The sequence below is a fragment of the Haliotis rufescens genome, unplaced genomic scaffold (genome assembly GCF_023055435.1).
Source record: "Haliotis rufescens isolate VD_foot unplaced genomic scaffold, xgHalRufe1.0.p SCAF_4, whole genome shotgun sequence".
NCBI classification, from domain to species: domain Eukaryota; kingdom Metazoa; phylum Mollusca; class Gastropoda; order Lepetellida; family Haliotidae; genus Haliotis; species Haliotis rufescens.
The window spans coordinates 29257874-29273875 of NW_025964112.1; the positions used below are offsets into that span (position 1 = coordinate 29257874).

Here is a 16002-nt window from a genome sequence, read left to right on the forward strand (position 1 = left end):
GCCAATCTAGCTGTAGTCACGTCAAAACAGTATATAATTTTATGAACCTACCTGTCACATCATTCATTCATTCAATCTGTCATATTTCGCTTTATATTTTTAATATAGATCGTGATTTCCTGCTTAAAATGTTCAGAATAACACGATATAACAACAACAACAAAAAATTCATCATACACAAGGACGGTACCATTGCTGTAATTTGATTGGCTGCCTTAGGTCGTAGCAGATTTCGGCAAATAAGCGTCATTAGAAACCAATTTTTATGCAATATGCATGTTACAGCTATGTAAAGACTCTAGGCAAGTTTAATATCATGTAGATGACAAAATAATTTTTGAAGATAATGTAATGTTCCGATTACGTAAACAATGGACATAAAAAAGAAATAGGTAAGTGGATTTTATGAAATGTGAAAATGTTCGCTTCCTTGGTCCTTAAAATCTGGACATTATGGATGTGTTCGCTTTGATTTTTTTATTTACAACACCATAATTTTAGTTTTAAATTATTTAAATAATGTGATAAACATAACTTGCATATGTATAAACAGTAGGATTATACCTTTCAAATGATGTACTGTAAATCATGAAATTAATACGTTTCCAAAAGAATGCGACCACTGGCCCCTAGCCAAAAATGTGACTCAATATGAATGTGACACCTCCCTCCTCTCTGTGGATTTGTATCTAAAGAAAATTTGCCTCTGTCAGGTTTAATCCAGTCATACACCAAATAGCACCGCTTATTAGCACTGAGTAGAGTACTTCTGCTAAAACAGTACATGCGCGCTGGCTCATGTCGGCCTTTGACGCAGTCGCAAAGAACAAAGACACCGTGTTGCGTGGGTGGCGTCTGTCTGGACTTGCAGGTGTGATCAGTGATGACATTAGTGAGTGGAACAATTCACAGGATGTAATTAGTGTTTGAATGACATTGTTCATATACTTGTTACAAGTGCTGCTCAATAAAAAGTGATGTGGAATACATGGTTGTTTGTTTTCAGTGTATGTCTAAGTTGGTATTTCTGCTATCCAAAATGTCTTATTGTTGATATAATTACAATGTTTAATAATGCGAGCAAAGACCACTTGCATTTTTGGCATTTAATTCACTCTCGCATTAATTTCAAGATTTACAGTATAACATGTAGTAACAAAGATGCAGATAGGCTGAAATCCCAGAGGAGAAGAGGGCCAGTTGGACCACACCCTATGGACCCAGAACAGCTACAACTGTAACTGATCAGTGCAAAGCTACTACCAGTTGTGAACAGGAGCTCTTAAATCTTGGAACTATTATAATTGGTATTACAGTAGTTAACTAAGGTTCAAAGGCAATGAGTAACCCATAATGAGTAACTTGAGTGATGGGTGTTTGAATTTTCTGACTGATCATTCATTCTAAGTATAATTTGACTTGAATAAACACTATGACAGTCTCTTGACATGTATTTGAATTATGATTAATCATTAAAACAGTTTAGAAGCCAATGTTTTTCCTGGCACACCTAAAACTGTGATGGCACACTTAATTTGGCATAACTGTGCCCATTGGCAAACTTGAAATAAATTTAATTTCGAACCCTGATAAATATTATGAACAGTGGAATGTATAGGTAAATTATTGCTGTACAATATGCACTTAACAAAAACTGGTGCAAAGACAACCGGGGTAGGTGGAAAGTCAGTAACGATTATGGCCTCCTCCAGCTGCTATCACCTTATGGCAGCGACTGACCATAGACGCGATCAAAGTCTGAATATCAGCCCGGGGGATGTTCTGCCACTGCTGCTCTAGTGTCACAAACAGTTCCTGAAATGTCTGTGGCGGTGGTTGATGTTGACGGGCACAACGATCCAGCATGTCCCACAGATGTTCAATAGGGGACAAGTCTGGCGAGCAGGCAGGCCAGGGTAGCGTAGGCATGTTGTTCTGACGCAGAAACTCTGTGCATACACGTGCAACGTGGGGTCTGGCGTTGACCTGCTGAAAGATGCCACCATTGACGTTGATGAAGGGGACAACATGGCGCTGCAGGATCTCGTCTCGATAACCATCCACCATCCACAAGTGCTGTCCGGCCTCTGTGATGAATGATTTCCCACACCATGACGCTTCCCCCTCCAAAACCATCCACTTGCTGAACACAATTTTCAGCTTAACGTTTGTTATGATGTTGGTACAACAGCATGTCTCAGCCCAAAACAGGACTCATCTGTGAACAGAACATGTCTCCATCTTGCTTGAGGCCATGTGACTCTCTGACAATACCACTGCAGATGTTCATTGAGGTGATGCGACCATGCCTTTTCAATTGTATGTGTCGTCCAGGTACTCTCTGTGTTTCTGATTTCCCATCATGCTGTTCCCTGAAGGCAATATAAAAGCACAGAGCACAATCAGTCCGCACTTTTCACTCCAAATCATTTTGTTGATAACATTGTTTGACACGAGGGACAGAGCGCCATTTTGTGTATGGGTGAGACAGGGGATGTGTCAGAGGGGGCCGTATCCAAAGGTAGTCAGCTGAGGGAACCAGCCAGTGACTCAACTGCGAGTTCTAGTTCAGAGTCAGAGTTGGCATTGGAAAGTGAAGAGAAGCACCTGACTAGATCCCGAAGAAAACAATGTCTCCAAGCTGAAATAAAGGAGCTACGTTCTTCAGTGGAAGGTTGAAAGTTCAGTAAACCGGCAAGGGAAACCGTTTCCACTAGACAGGTCAACCCAGAGGCAGAAATTCAACATGTCACCCTTGACCAACTTAGGGATATGGAGGACTTGGACTTGAAGGTCACCACACAGATGAATCTATGGGACTAGAGCTTTAAGACAGTGACTCTGATGACAGTGCATTGGAGACCAGACACAGGAGTGTTTCCAGAGGTTAGCAGTATTGGCAGGTATTGATGCCAGATCCGCTCAGTCAGTCATAGCGCTGCAGATATGGCCTAACACTGTCCTAAAGCTGGAGTAGGATACTCAGGTGGTTAGGTTTAAGGACTTAGACTTTAGACAGGAGAAATAGAATTTATTACAAAAGAGTACAGGAGAAACAAGAAAATGTTTGTGGCTAGAAGTCTAGTTCAATCTGACTAGGATGTAGTAGTCATTTCAGTGCTGAATATCAACAGCAAGAGAGTGCCCATAGATAGCGGTTCAGTATGATAGAACAGGTGGTTGCTGGTGATGATGACCTTGTAACCATTGATGCAAAAAGCCAGGACTTAGCAAGTCATTTGCAGTCACTAGTAGTCTGTTTCTGCTTTAGTGAGGAATTTTGTGATGTTTCGTCAGTAAAGATGGCTTGTTGGGGCAGACGGATGAGATTATCAAATTACCTGCTAGGAGGGTTCCTTTGACTAAGAAACAGATAGTAGAGGATGAAATTGACAAGATGTTACAACAAAACATTATAGAGCCTTGCAGTAGTCCTTGTTTAGCACCTGTTCGTTTATTAACAAAATATATGGATGCTGCTGGTTCTGTATTGATTTTCGAAAATTAAATTGACGTCACTTTAGGAGACGTCTATCCTCTGCCCTCAATAGATGAGGTTGTCAATCGTTTAGTACCCTGGACTTAGCTGCGGATATCAGCAAGTCAAGATGGATCCAAAAGATAAGCATAAAACTGCTTTTGCTACTCATGTAGGACTCCATCAGTTCAATGTCTGCTGAGGCTAAGTCTTGTCTAACATCTTCAAGAATGTAATTTTTAGGCATTTTGGTCGACACAAATCATCTTTCTCTTGAAATAGTTGAGGCCAGACTTATAGAATGCAAAGAACTCTTCAGCAGCTGGCTCGATAAAGGAAGAGCAACTCTGAAGGAAGTTCAATCCCTGATAGGAAAAATTCAATTTCTATCATAATGTGTTAGACCCGGTAGAGTTTTCTTTCCAGAATTTTGGCCTTGCTGTGTGTGTTACCAAGAGAGGAAGGGCGACCATTCTAGGAGCCTGAAGAGGGGACCCTTTTCTTCAATCCTGCTTACATCAGCTTTGCTTAATTGCAGCTATCTGCAAATTTGAAGTCCTTGCAAAAATTATCCCCAGAGTAGGGACCTGCTTTCAAAGGGGCACTTTGGAAAAAGCTTCCAAAGAGAATTCTGGCACCAAACAGAAGATAGACATTTCTCCTTTTGCGATCCTGATGGCCACTTGTTCTCCTTTGATCATGACTGGTGATAAATTTTCAATTTGTTGCAGGTTCCCAGCTGCACACACTTCACAAGAAACTAAGAAGTTCACAGAGGGCAGCCTTCGCACGAGGCGCCAGGAATAACATGTACAGTGGAGAAGTTTTATGTTATTTTGTACCTATTTCCAGTTTCAATTTTGTCCAGACGCAAAAAACACGGTGTGCCTTTATGCACAATTTTTGTTCAGGTCCTTTAAGGCACATTATCCATAAAGAATTACCTTAACGGAGTTAAACATTTACTTTTAGATGCTCCAATACATCTTTGGGACAACTTTGAACTCAAGCTGGCTCTCAAGGGAATGGCTAAAGCCCCATTTACCACGACAAGCTTTACCAATTACCCCACCCATCGTATTGCAGTTTCTTTCCTTTTTAGACCACTCCAGGCCTACAGATTGGTGTTTGTTTTTGTTATCCTTTTCCTGATGGCTCGTAAAACAAATTTAATTCCTCAATCAGCCACTGGGCGCGGTCATACTTCAAAGGTCCTGAAAAGGGAAGAGGTTCGTAAGCATGACCATGTGACTCTAGTCTCCATTAACTGGTCTAAAACAATTCAGTTTGGAGAAAGAAAACTCACACTTCCTTTGCTTGCAGCCCCAGGATCCCCTCTGTGCCCTGTTAAGCCTTTCATTGCAAATGGCACACAGCCTATCAGATACCCTATGTTGCATTACAAAATAAAAGCCTTGATTGCTGCCACAGGTCAGAACCCAGAAAGCGTTTCTTCCCATAGTTTCTGCAGAGGCGGGTCCACATGGGCCTTCAGATCTAAGGTTCCAGATGAGCTTATCCAGCTCCATGGTGACTGGCGCAGTGATGCATATAAAGTTTATCTACAGTACAAGTTGCAGGACAAAGCCAGGGTCTGTGTGGCCATGAGGAGCAATATACCCCTCTGTTAGGATGCTAAGATTGGCTGGTGTGGTTTTTCATCATGACTTTCCCATTGAGGATATCGGTGTCCAGGCCTGCTGACCCTTCCACTATTTGGCCTTACCGTTACTTTTATTGCCTTCAAAATACTTCACGACATGGGCTCAAAACACACATTAATTTTATCCCGAGTTCAGTTATCTGAATATGTCAGTCCCGTAGAGGTAGAAGAGAGGAATGTTATTCCTACTGGTTCGGAGTGAGATGGGAATTCTACGGATTTCAGTTCTGATAGTTTCGGAGTAAGTTGTTTATTATTCAGTGACTCTGCAGCTTCTGGTGGTGTGGCTAACTGGTTACCAGTGTGGCCTCGGAATGAGTTGTTCAATTGGCAATTAGCTGATATTGGCATAGATCGGGTATTGAAGTTGTTGTCAGTTGACTGTGAGCAACCTGAGAAATCAGAAATCACACTTGTGGACATGGATATGTCATATTCATGGGGAGGAATACTAACTCCAATCTCTTTGTAGAGGTTCTGAATTGGATACTGGGACATCAAAAAAATTTTGTTTGCAGCATTTAATAAATGGTTTCTGAATTAAAGCTTTCTTCTTCAAACTTCCTGAGTAGCTCATGAAATGAGAAGGTAATATGTCTCGAAATACTTTTGCCTGTACAGTAGTGGTGTAATGAAACAGCAATACGGTATCTTATCATGATACGAAACACACAATACTATAAATTGATTGACAAATCCTGTATCCCAATACATACGATACATTACATTTCAAGTTATATTGGAGTAAAACCCTGTGAATAACAACAAACTGTTCAGGAACCAGCTTACACAGATTCTCTAGTATTTGCCGGTTAGATATAAATAGCACAACATTCACTGCGTCCTCTAACCTGTAAGTTTTGTGCCCTACAATTTCCCATCTTTGCTCATGGAAAACTAGAAATGAATGATTCATGGTTGTGAATCACCTGGAAGTATTGTATTGGGATATGAGTTGTTTCGCACCCATAGTATCGGGATATGTACCGTGTCGCTGCCCCACTGTATTGTTACACTTCTACTGTACAGGTCAACAAGTGACTGGAATCGAATCTGTGTTGACTTGATCCTTCATCGATTTTTTGTATATTCCACCATCTTGTCGAGATAGCTGGGGCTTCTCTGTCACTGAGTCAAAGGCTTCTTCATTTCTCTGGCTTCAGTAATGGAGTGAAACTGCTGCTGCAGAATGTCGAGCATGTCGTGCATCAGTGTCAATATCATGTGTCGATAAGGACAGTTGCTCTGACATGTGAGGCCATTTTCAATCCAAACTAAATGCCAAACCGTTCCATGTGCAACAAGATCACCAGCTATTCCAGAGTATTCACCTTTTCCATCTGTGTTTATTTCACTTAGGGTTTCCTTGATGGAATCATAGTTCTCAAGGGCAGATGAAAGTGAACCTGTTCTCTCTGTCCAACGTGCTGGGCATAGCGGTTTCAGGTTGTGACTTACTTTCTACTTTTCCATCTGATAAGATTTCCTCAAATTGTGCACATGCTAATTTTGACAGGAACAGATATTCACATTTTGGGGGATTCTTTATCTACTTTGTGCATCCAATGTAATATTAACTGCATCTCTTGGTGGCTTACATTTTTTTACATCTTCCCCTGGAGCACAATATTAATGCAATGTGCAGGGCAGAATGATGGCAGAAGGTTCTGGAATGTGGCCAGAACAGTTTGTCGCTCCATCATAAACTAGATCCATTCCACAATGTATGTCTTTTATCATATGGAGAGAAGCATCAGTTTTTGGAACACTATAAAGTCCAATACAATCCATATTTTATCCACCCATCATATGCATATTACCAGTTTTCATTGTTGGCAATGTCACATGCTTTATCTGCCATGACAGCAAATCATATTGAGAGTTTAATCACCTCTAATATTTTGTTGAGGATGTTTGAGCCAAGAAGCAATAGCTGTTCATTCACTATGTCACGTGACACACAATGTTTATCATGGGGCCACGTCTTAAGCTCATGTGTCTGCCGTACTTGTAGTTTCATCAGCTTGATTAAATTGCTTTGGGTCACTGTAAATAAAGCAACAAAACCCTTTCTATACCCAATTAATCTTTGCATAAAGCAGAGTTGATTGTACAATGAGTATGTGTTTATGAATCACTATCAAATAGTAATGATACTAGGTGTTCGTGAAAAGGTGTGCATATCCTGCCCCACCAGTGGCACCTATCACATACACATGGAAAGGCAAGTCAATTGTTCATCTGAAAAAATATGGGAATATATGGTACAAGTCAAAATAGGGAATTGCATCTGACATCATTTTTGTTACTGATGCGTCAAATTTGGAAATGTCCTCAACATATCTAACTTTTTGAAAGCTTCACTGAGGCCTTGAATATTGTAACCTTGATCAAACAACTTCTGAGCAAGCGTCGTATGACGCTCTTTGAAATCTTGGTAGAAAGAGCATGCTGGATTGTATCTCAAAAGTTTGTGAAATGTAAACACCAAAGGCTGTAGCTGCTGGAATATTCCTCAACATAAAGGGTAGGTTGACCATTGGAGAGTTGAAGTCATCCCTCTTGTCATACAGTCTTGTGGAGAGTGTTTTGTCACTTTGAATATCTATGTATAGATATAAATATGAAACAGATGAGGCGGTCTCACTTGTTTCCTTTATTTCTAGTTCAGGTGGGTAAATCAGTGGAAGGGAATTGGCTATTTGATGGTTATTGGAACGATATCAGATCATCGATATACCTGAAGCTTAAGTTGAACATCTTGGGCAAATTACCTCATTTTGATGTTGCCAATCCGAGCAGAAATTCTGATTCATATCCATAAGGAAACAGATCGGCAAGAAGGGGAGCACAGTTGGTGCCCATGGGGATACCTTCTTCTTGCCAAAATGTCTTGCACACAAATCTCTTTTTTACATAGATGCTATCAATGAGGAAGTCCAGTATTTCACATATTGTATTCTCAGTAAACTTCAGATGGCATTTGCTTTCATTTTTCACAAATTGTCCTGAACCTCTGAATATAGATACGTAACTGGATCCTTAAGTTTGTCATGTGGGATAGTGGTGTACAAAGTTGAAAAATCAAATGTTTTGATAGAATGGAATTTGGTTGGTTTTTTTTGAGATTGCAAAAGTCAAGCAACTCCTTTGACTTTTTAAGAAACCACTTGTCTCAAATACTTTCTGTGAATATAAAAGAAGTCCTTTCTTGATTGTATTAAGGATGATTGTCAGTCTTTGAGACAGGGATTTGAGGATACATTTGCTGGACCCAGCAATATATCTGTTTGTATGGATTTTTATGGTGCTGTGGAATCCAGTACAAAAGAGGAATGGTCATGTCTTGAGGTTTAGAGTCAAGTCAAAAGTTGAGAGTACTGATTTATAGTTTTGACAGATTTCTTCCCCAGTTAACATACTGGCCTTATATGAGACATTATTTGATATGCCACTTCTGTACCAAGTTCTTTGATCAACAATTAATGTAGTGATGCCCACATAATATAATGGTTATGTTATCTGAGGCCTTGTCAGTGGGAACAACTACAAACCTTTCATGTAGGGCAGCCAGACTTTGGATAACAGCTGGCTGGGACAGAATGGGTTTATTCCAATTCCGTTTCCTCTCTTTAAGTTTGTGCATTCTACCAGTGACTTCACACACTGACTTAACCCACTCTGAAAGACATTCAATAGGTTCCTCTTCTCTTAATGATTTTAAAGTTGTGATCCCAATTGGCAGGAGTTTGCTCACGGTATTTTGGTCCATATTTGAATAACTGACGAAGGTTGTTATTGTCAACAATAGAGAAGTCCCCTGTGGTTATATAACCTGCAGGTTTATAGCAGTATGATGAGTCTTGGCAGCCACAAGTAGTGGAATTTACATCATGAGCTGCCAAGTCCACGTTCTGCAACACGTTCCTATAATGGAACAACCTGGGTGAAATTATGTTCGTATAGGAAAATGAAATTGTTGGGGGTTCCTGAAATTTGAAATATTTTGGGGCACTTTGGGAAACAGATCTTTGTCTGAGAATGTTACTTTAACTTAAAGTATCAATTCCCTTGTTTGCAAATTTAAAATTCAAGAAATTACACTCTCCTTGACATCTCTTCTTATTCTAACATGGCTGTTGACCGTAGCGATACAAACCTGGTTTCATCTGAACTATTGCCCAGTTTTGTCCAGTGAAATGGGGTCAAACGTCCCGGATGTGGCTCTTTGTACTAGTCGGAAATGATGCCACTTTTATAGTGCTGCAGTTTAACATGAATACCTCACTCAGACACAGTATACTGACTCCTAGCCAACCAGTCCTTGTTTTAGCCCCTTAATACCGAGCGCTAGGCAGGGTAATAACAAGTACTATCTTTTAAAGTCTTTTGGTTGACGCAGCTGGGGTTCGAGCCCCTGGCCTTCTGCTTTACAGGCAGACACTCTACCACTTGATCACGGAGGGTGGTCCTTGAATGGTATTGAGACTTATTGGCCTGTGGTGAGTTCCAAGAGTGTTTCTTGCTGTACTGGCTGCCTCGAAGAACTGATTCCGGAATTAACAATATAAGGATGCTCTTGGTATGACGTCGCTCAAGAGCAACTCCTCTGAGCACGGTTATTGACATTCTTTGTGAGGTCGTGACGTTGCAGGAGTCAGTAAACAGTTGACTGGTGAACTCCATATTGACGGGCAACACGTTGAACAGTCCACTTGGCCTCAATATTGCCCTGTTCCTGTCATCAGTGCTCAAGCACATGCATGTAGCAACACTAACTTTTGTCCACATTTATCACCCTGTGTATGCTTCTTCTCATGCTCATGATTTCTGAACTTTACACGCTAATCCTGCACAAATATTGAGGAGAATGAACAACAAAAGCATATGCTAATCTTGTAGAATTTTCCTATTCGGAATATTCTATAAGTAATACATTACCACTGTTAACCAAGGCTGTTGTCTCCCACAACTGCTGCTATAGCGAAATCTACCAGAGAGATCCCAATTACCTCATGCAGCACGTGCGTAAACCACCTAGCTGCCATGTGACACCCTTCGCTCTTGTCTCTTGCGAGAGCAAGTGCTCGGGGGATGGACGGGCGGGCAGCAGCCCAGTGGTAACGTATTACTTAAAGAATATTCTGAATAGGAAAATTCTACAAATTACATTAAGTAATACGTTACCACTGTTATACCGAGGCTGACTACCACAGTAGGCGGTGGGGAGTACCTACAACCCGAATCCTGACTCCTAGCGTCCCTTCCGACCAGCGGAAGTAAACACCAAGGCGGAAGCACTCGATGCGCATGCACCTAGCTAGGCGTTACCCTATAGGAATACCAAGGCACTGTCAAGCGCATTCCGTAAGGCTCAATCGTCATTGCCAAAACGATTGGTGACTCCAAACAGCCCCACTGGATAGGTATTTCATCGCCGCAGCGGATGAGAACACTGTATCCGAGTGAGCTAAATCTTAGATCAGGTTAAACAGTCGAAAGAGTGAAATTAATTTCATTCAGATCGTATATCCCAGAGCAAGCCTACTTAACATATGCATTAGGCGCGTGACCTAATTCCAGTATTCGTAAGCATGTATCGCAAGATTGGAATACACGACAGACAATTAAATGCATAATTGTCAAAATACAAATAAGGACAAAACACAAAAAGCCGCCTCACCTGCGGTGTGAGTGCGCTGGTTTGCAGGACCCCCACTCCTGTACCCATGGCGTGGGAACATTGGAGACGACCCAGATTGACCACCGTGCAAGGACTGACGACTGTGGAGTTTGGAATTGTGCTGGACACACCCCCTAGATGACCGCTTGTGCCGCGATCAGCGGCCCAAGACGGTGCACCCCCTCCACGTCTTCATCAGAAACCTTTCTGAGGTAATGATTGGCAAAAACCAAGTCAGAAAGACCAGTAACAACCTCGTAATATTCTGTGAACAGAGATATTCGAGTGTAGGGCAAATGTTGCCACTAGCGCCCTGATCTTGTGCGGGTTTGATCCCGCTACCGGTAACCCCCGAGACCAGTACCCAGACTGATGACAGAACGAAGCCACAATCGAGTTGCGAGTTATGTCAACCGTGCCATTAGGGTTACACGAAATGAACAGACGGTCACGCCCTTGTCTACGTTCATTCGAAGCCTTAAGATAATACTTAAGGGCCCTAACCGGACACAGCGCTCTGTCCTCAGTATCAGCAGGATGTAAGATTTCTTTGAGTGATCTTACAGTGAATTCTCTCTCCGTTTGCCCGATTCTCTGATTCTTGGCAACGAAGCCCATGAGCAGGCCCAGGCGGACCGCTCCTTCGTCACCCCTATCGAATCGTACCTTGGCGACATCGAGTGCATGAATCTCAGATACACGTGCCGCCGTGGCAAAGGAGAGGAGAAATGCTGTTTTCCAAGTCACATGCCGGAATGAAGCACTATGCAAGGGTTCATACGGAGCTTCTGTAAGTGATTTCAACACTAGGGAAAGATCCCAGGCCAGTGCCCAAAGGCGGCCCTTCTTAAGATCGTGCTGTTTGAAACCCTTGATAATACCCCGTATTACCGGCTCTTTGGAGAGACTGGTACCCATAGCAATGTCCCGTACCGTAGCAACAGACGAGACATAGTTGGCAATGGAACCCCCGGAGAGTTTCCGGGTCTCACGCAAGTGAGATATGAAACGAGCAATATCCTGCACAGATACCTTATCTGGCGAATGAATGTGGTGTTTACAACACCACTTCGTGAAAATAACCCAACGTGCATTATATACCTTCTGGGTAGAATCACGATGCATACAAACGTATGCCCGAGACGCCTGACGAGAAAAACCTTTACTCCTCAGACGCTCGGTGACAACAGCCACGCGTGCAGATTGAACTGCCCTGCGTTTGGATGAAGCTGACGGGTGTGAGGGTGGATCAAGAGATCCGGTCTCACAGGCAGTGGAAGTGGCGACTGCGTGACCTGGGTCAGCAAGTCAGGGTACCACGATCTGTTCGGCCACATGGGCGCGATCAGTAACTCCTCGGAGGCGAACTCCTCGGAGGCGAACTCCTCGGAGGCGGCTTAGAATGTGTGGTTTCGACGCTGTCGGCGGGTAAGCATAAGCGTCCAAGCCCGTCCAGTCTAACGCGAGAGCATCGTGATCGATGGCCCTCTGGTCCGGGACTGGTGATACAAACAACGGGAGTTGATTGTTGAACCGTGTTGCGAACAGGTCGACCATCGGACGACCCAAACATTCGCACAGCCACTGAAACACTACTGGGTTCAGCATCCACTCTGTTGGGCTCGGATCCTGAGGCCTCGATAGAGCGTCGGCCAGTACGTTCCGCACACCTGGGATGTGACGGGCGCGTATCTGGCACGGGACACTGTCCACCAGAGCGTAAAACTCGAACGTGAGATCGAGTAGCGAGTGACTGTGGGTTCCCCCCAGTTTGTTCACATAGGACACTACCGTCGTGTTGTCGGTCGCCAGCATGAGCCGGGCGTCGACGAGACGATGCTTCCAGTGATTGACTTCGTTTATCACTGCTGAGACAATTGATGTGAGGACCTAGTTCGTCTACGCACCACAGCCCCGAGCTCACCTCCCCCTCTAGATGGGCGCCCCAGCCCACTAGAGGCGTCTGCATACAGGTTCAACGTGGCCCGTTAGGGCCGCATAGAGACTCCTGATAAGACATTGTAAGGGACCGTCCACCACTCCAGATGCGGTCGGAGCCGATCCGGGAGGGCGACGGTCGCACTGTTCACCTCCTGTGCTAACAACTGGATTAAAAAACGTTGCAGCGGGCGGAGTTGGAGTCAACCCTGTTCGGTGCAGTCCTGGGCTGATACAAGTAGTCCTAACAGCTGTTCCCAAAAGTGAACAGTCTGTTGCAACTCTAAGACTTTGGCAATCATCTCCTGAATCTTGTGCCACCGGTCTGGGGGGACAAAGAGGCAATGGGACACCGTGTCGAACCGACCTCCGATGAACTGCAAGTTCTGAGAAGGGGGTTAACTCGCTCTTGGGGAGATTGATAATCCACCCCAATTGCTCCAAGAGCCGACGTGCGAAAACGAGATGGCGTGACAGGGTGTCCGTCATTCGATTTGCTACTAGCGAATCGTCCAGGTACGCGAAGTACCGGACACCCCTCTGGTGGAGGAACCCCACTATGGGGGTGGTTAACCGGGTGAACAGCCAGGGAGCAGATGAAAGACCGAATGAGAGGACAACCCACTCATAGTGCCTGCCTTGAAAGACGAACCTGAGATACTTGTGATGATCCGGGGGAATCGGAACATGCAGATAAGCATCCTTCAGGTCGATCGAAGCGAGCCAGTCGGCCGGCATGATCAGTGCTTTCAGGTTCGCCAAGCTCAACATTCTGAACTTGGGCGGCTTGCGCAGGTAGAACTCATTGAACGATTTCAAGTTGTGAATCATTCTGAGTTCGGCACTGTCCCTCTTGGGAACGAGAAATATCCTGGAGTAAAACCCCGGTGTTATTTCTGGTAGAGCTTACTCCCGAACTGCCCTCTTCTCCACCAACCTGCCGATGGCATCGGCAAGGAAGGGAAGATCGGTTTCCGAATAGAAACCTGCCGACGGGGCAACGGTGAGCAGTGGATTCGCTTTGAGATCGAGCCGATAGCCGTACCATATCGTGTTGACCACCCACGGGTCGTCGAACACTTGTTCCAAATTTCTCCCAGTAAGTCTGAAGTCTGGCTCCCACTGGGGAAGGAGAGGGGGGCCTGACAGGCTGCGGCAGGCACAACTATCCAGGGCCAAGTGACTCGGGTTCCCCGACGGGCGAACCGAAGTTGGTGCTGTCGGCATACGAACCCCTCCAATAAGAGTCACCTGGAGGGGCCCTTGCCGTCCTTAGACGTCTTGGGCTTCGCCCAGTTCCCCTTCTTCCCGCGAAAGGGCTGCTGAGAACCCTTACCGGAGCCCTCAGAGCGGGGCTTCTTCCCGGAGGAAGAAGAACCCGACCCCTTAGGCCTGCCGGATGTCACCCAGGCGCCTATGCAAGGACCCCACAAGATCCAGTGTGTGCCGAGAGGCCTCGGCAGACACAGCGGCCTGTTGTTATTTCAGAACCCCAGGGATCTTGTTCTTAAACAGGGTCCGAGCAGACCAAGGCTGCGAAAGTAGCATCTCCTGATTGGCAGCGTCCAACCCTGAGGCAACCAGATACGACTGGCGCCGGAGAAAATGGCACGTGCGGGAAATAAAGGCCGAAGCCCCAGCAACGTACTCCAGGGAAGCATTTAAACCGAGCAAGCAGTTGTAAATGCGCTGGTCTCGGTCCGTGGGAGAACCTTCGACCAGACTGGCCGCTGCAGCCAGGTATGTGTCTCCGCGAGACATTGCTAGCATGGAGTGTCGAGTGAGGGTGTCCAGCTGTTGCAAGGTACCTTGTGGTACCGTGGCAACCGGTGGGGCACGGACCCCCAAACGCTCCACATGGGCTTCCGCGGAAGGACCAGCCTCGGGAACGGCAAGGTCATGCACGGGGAAAGACCCTTTTCTCCACGACTGTGGAGGTAGCGGGAGACCCCGACCGGAGGCAGCCGCGAAGGCCTTTTCCAAAGAAGGCTTAATCCCGCGCAGCAAGGTTGATGCCGGGAAAGCCTTGTCGGACGTCTCGTCGTACACCTCGGAGGAACCCACGGAGCCGTGGATTCCCCGCGGTATCGGCAGGGGCTTGGGCATGTCCTCGAAGAGGTCATAAACCATGGCCACGCGGTCCTTAACCGATAGCGGAAGCAACGGTTCGGGGGAAGGACCGGTAGCCACGGCAGCCGCCGTCGTACCGGTGGACCCCGCGTCCGAACCGCGGCCACCGAAGAGGCCGCCAGCTTGGAGTCCACAAGTTTAGACAACAATACGGCGACGGAATCCCCGGAGAGCCCGAGGGCCGCTAAGGGATCCGACGCAGCCGAGGAGGTGGTACCCGCACGGTGACCCTGACCGGACGAACCGGCCACCACAGGGGTGGAGACGGACTGGACGTACAGTCGGTAACTCCGCAGGCCCCAGACCTTTGCACAGGATGCACTGGGTGTCCGCGCAAGGAACCCTGCACCGCGGGCAACGATCGTGGGGATCCCGGGACAACAAGAATTTGCGGCACACTCCGCAACACCGAGGAGCAGGGGTATTTCCATGTCAGACATGTTTGTTTAATTCTATGAACAAAGAGCAAAACATGGTTACAACGCACGCATCACAAACGAGCATATTCACAAGAAAATAAACGAACAATGTGAACATATAACATACACATATAACATATAGAGAAATAAGTGATGTTAACCCCCAAAACATACAAGAACAGGGGAAACGTAAAACACAATGTGCATACGCGAACCCCACAAGTATGTAGAAAAAAGGGCGGGAAAAATTCTCCGTTAGGTGGGAAAATTATATCCAAGCGTAGCTACCGCAACGCCCCATAAAAGCACAGTTTATTAGAGAATAAACTATAATAAAAATCACCGAATATTCGAGGAACGCTTCAGCAGAGGATTACACGTCTTGCTACGCAAGTGAAGGAGACAAGAGTGAAGGGTGTCACATGGCAGCTAGGTGGCTACGCACGTGCTGCATGAGGTAATTGAGATCTCTGTGGTAGATTTCGCTATAGCAGCAGTTGTTGGAGACAACAGCCTCGGTATAACAGTGGTAACGTATTACTTAATGAAATTTGTTCTTAACATGTAAGTTCTGAAGAGACATTTACCAAGGTGACATAGCTGCTTCACATTTTGAATGCTCTAAGTACAAGTTTAAAGACATTTTTCTATATAGGCATAAAATGGACACTTCATAACAAAATGAATTTCT

The 16002-nt window shown here is 45.1% G+C and overlaps 1 protein-coding gene across 1 annotated transcript in view; it reads right to left on the reverse strand.

The window, feature by feature from the left end:
- Positions 1–16002, reverse strand: part of LOC124150126 (dnaJ homolog subfamily C member 13-like) — a 592425-nt gene that overhangs the window by 169540 nt on the left and 406883 nt on the right. The gene's annotated exons all lie outside the window — the stretch shown is intronic.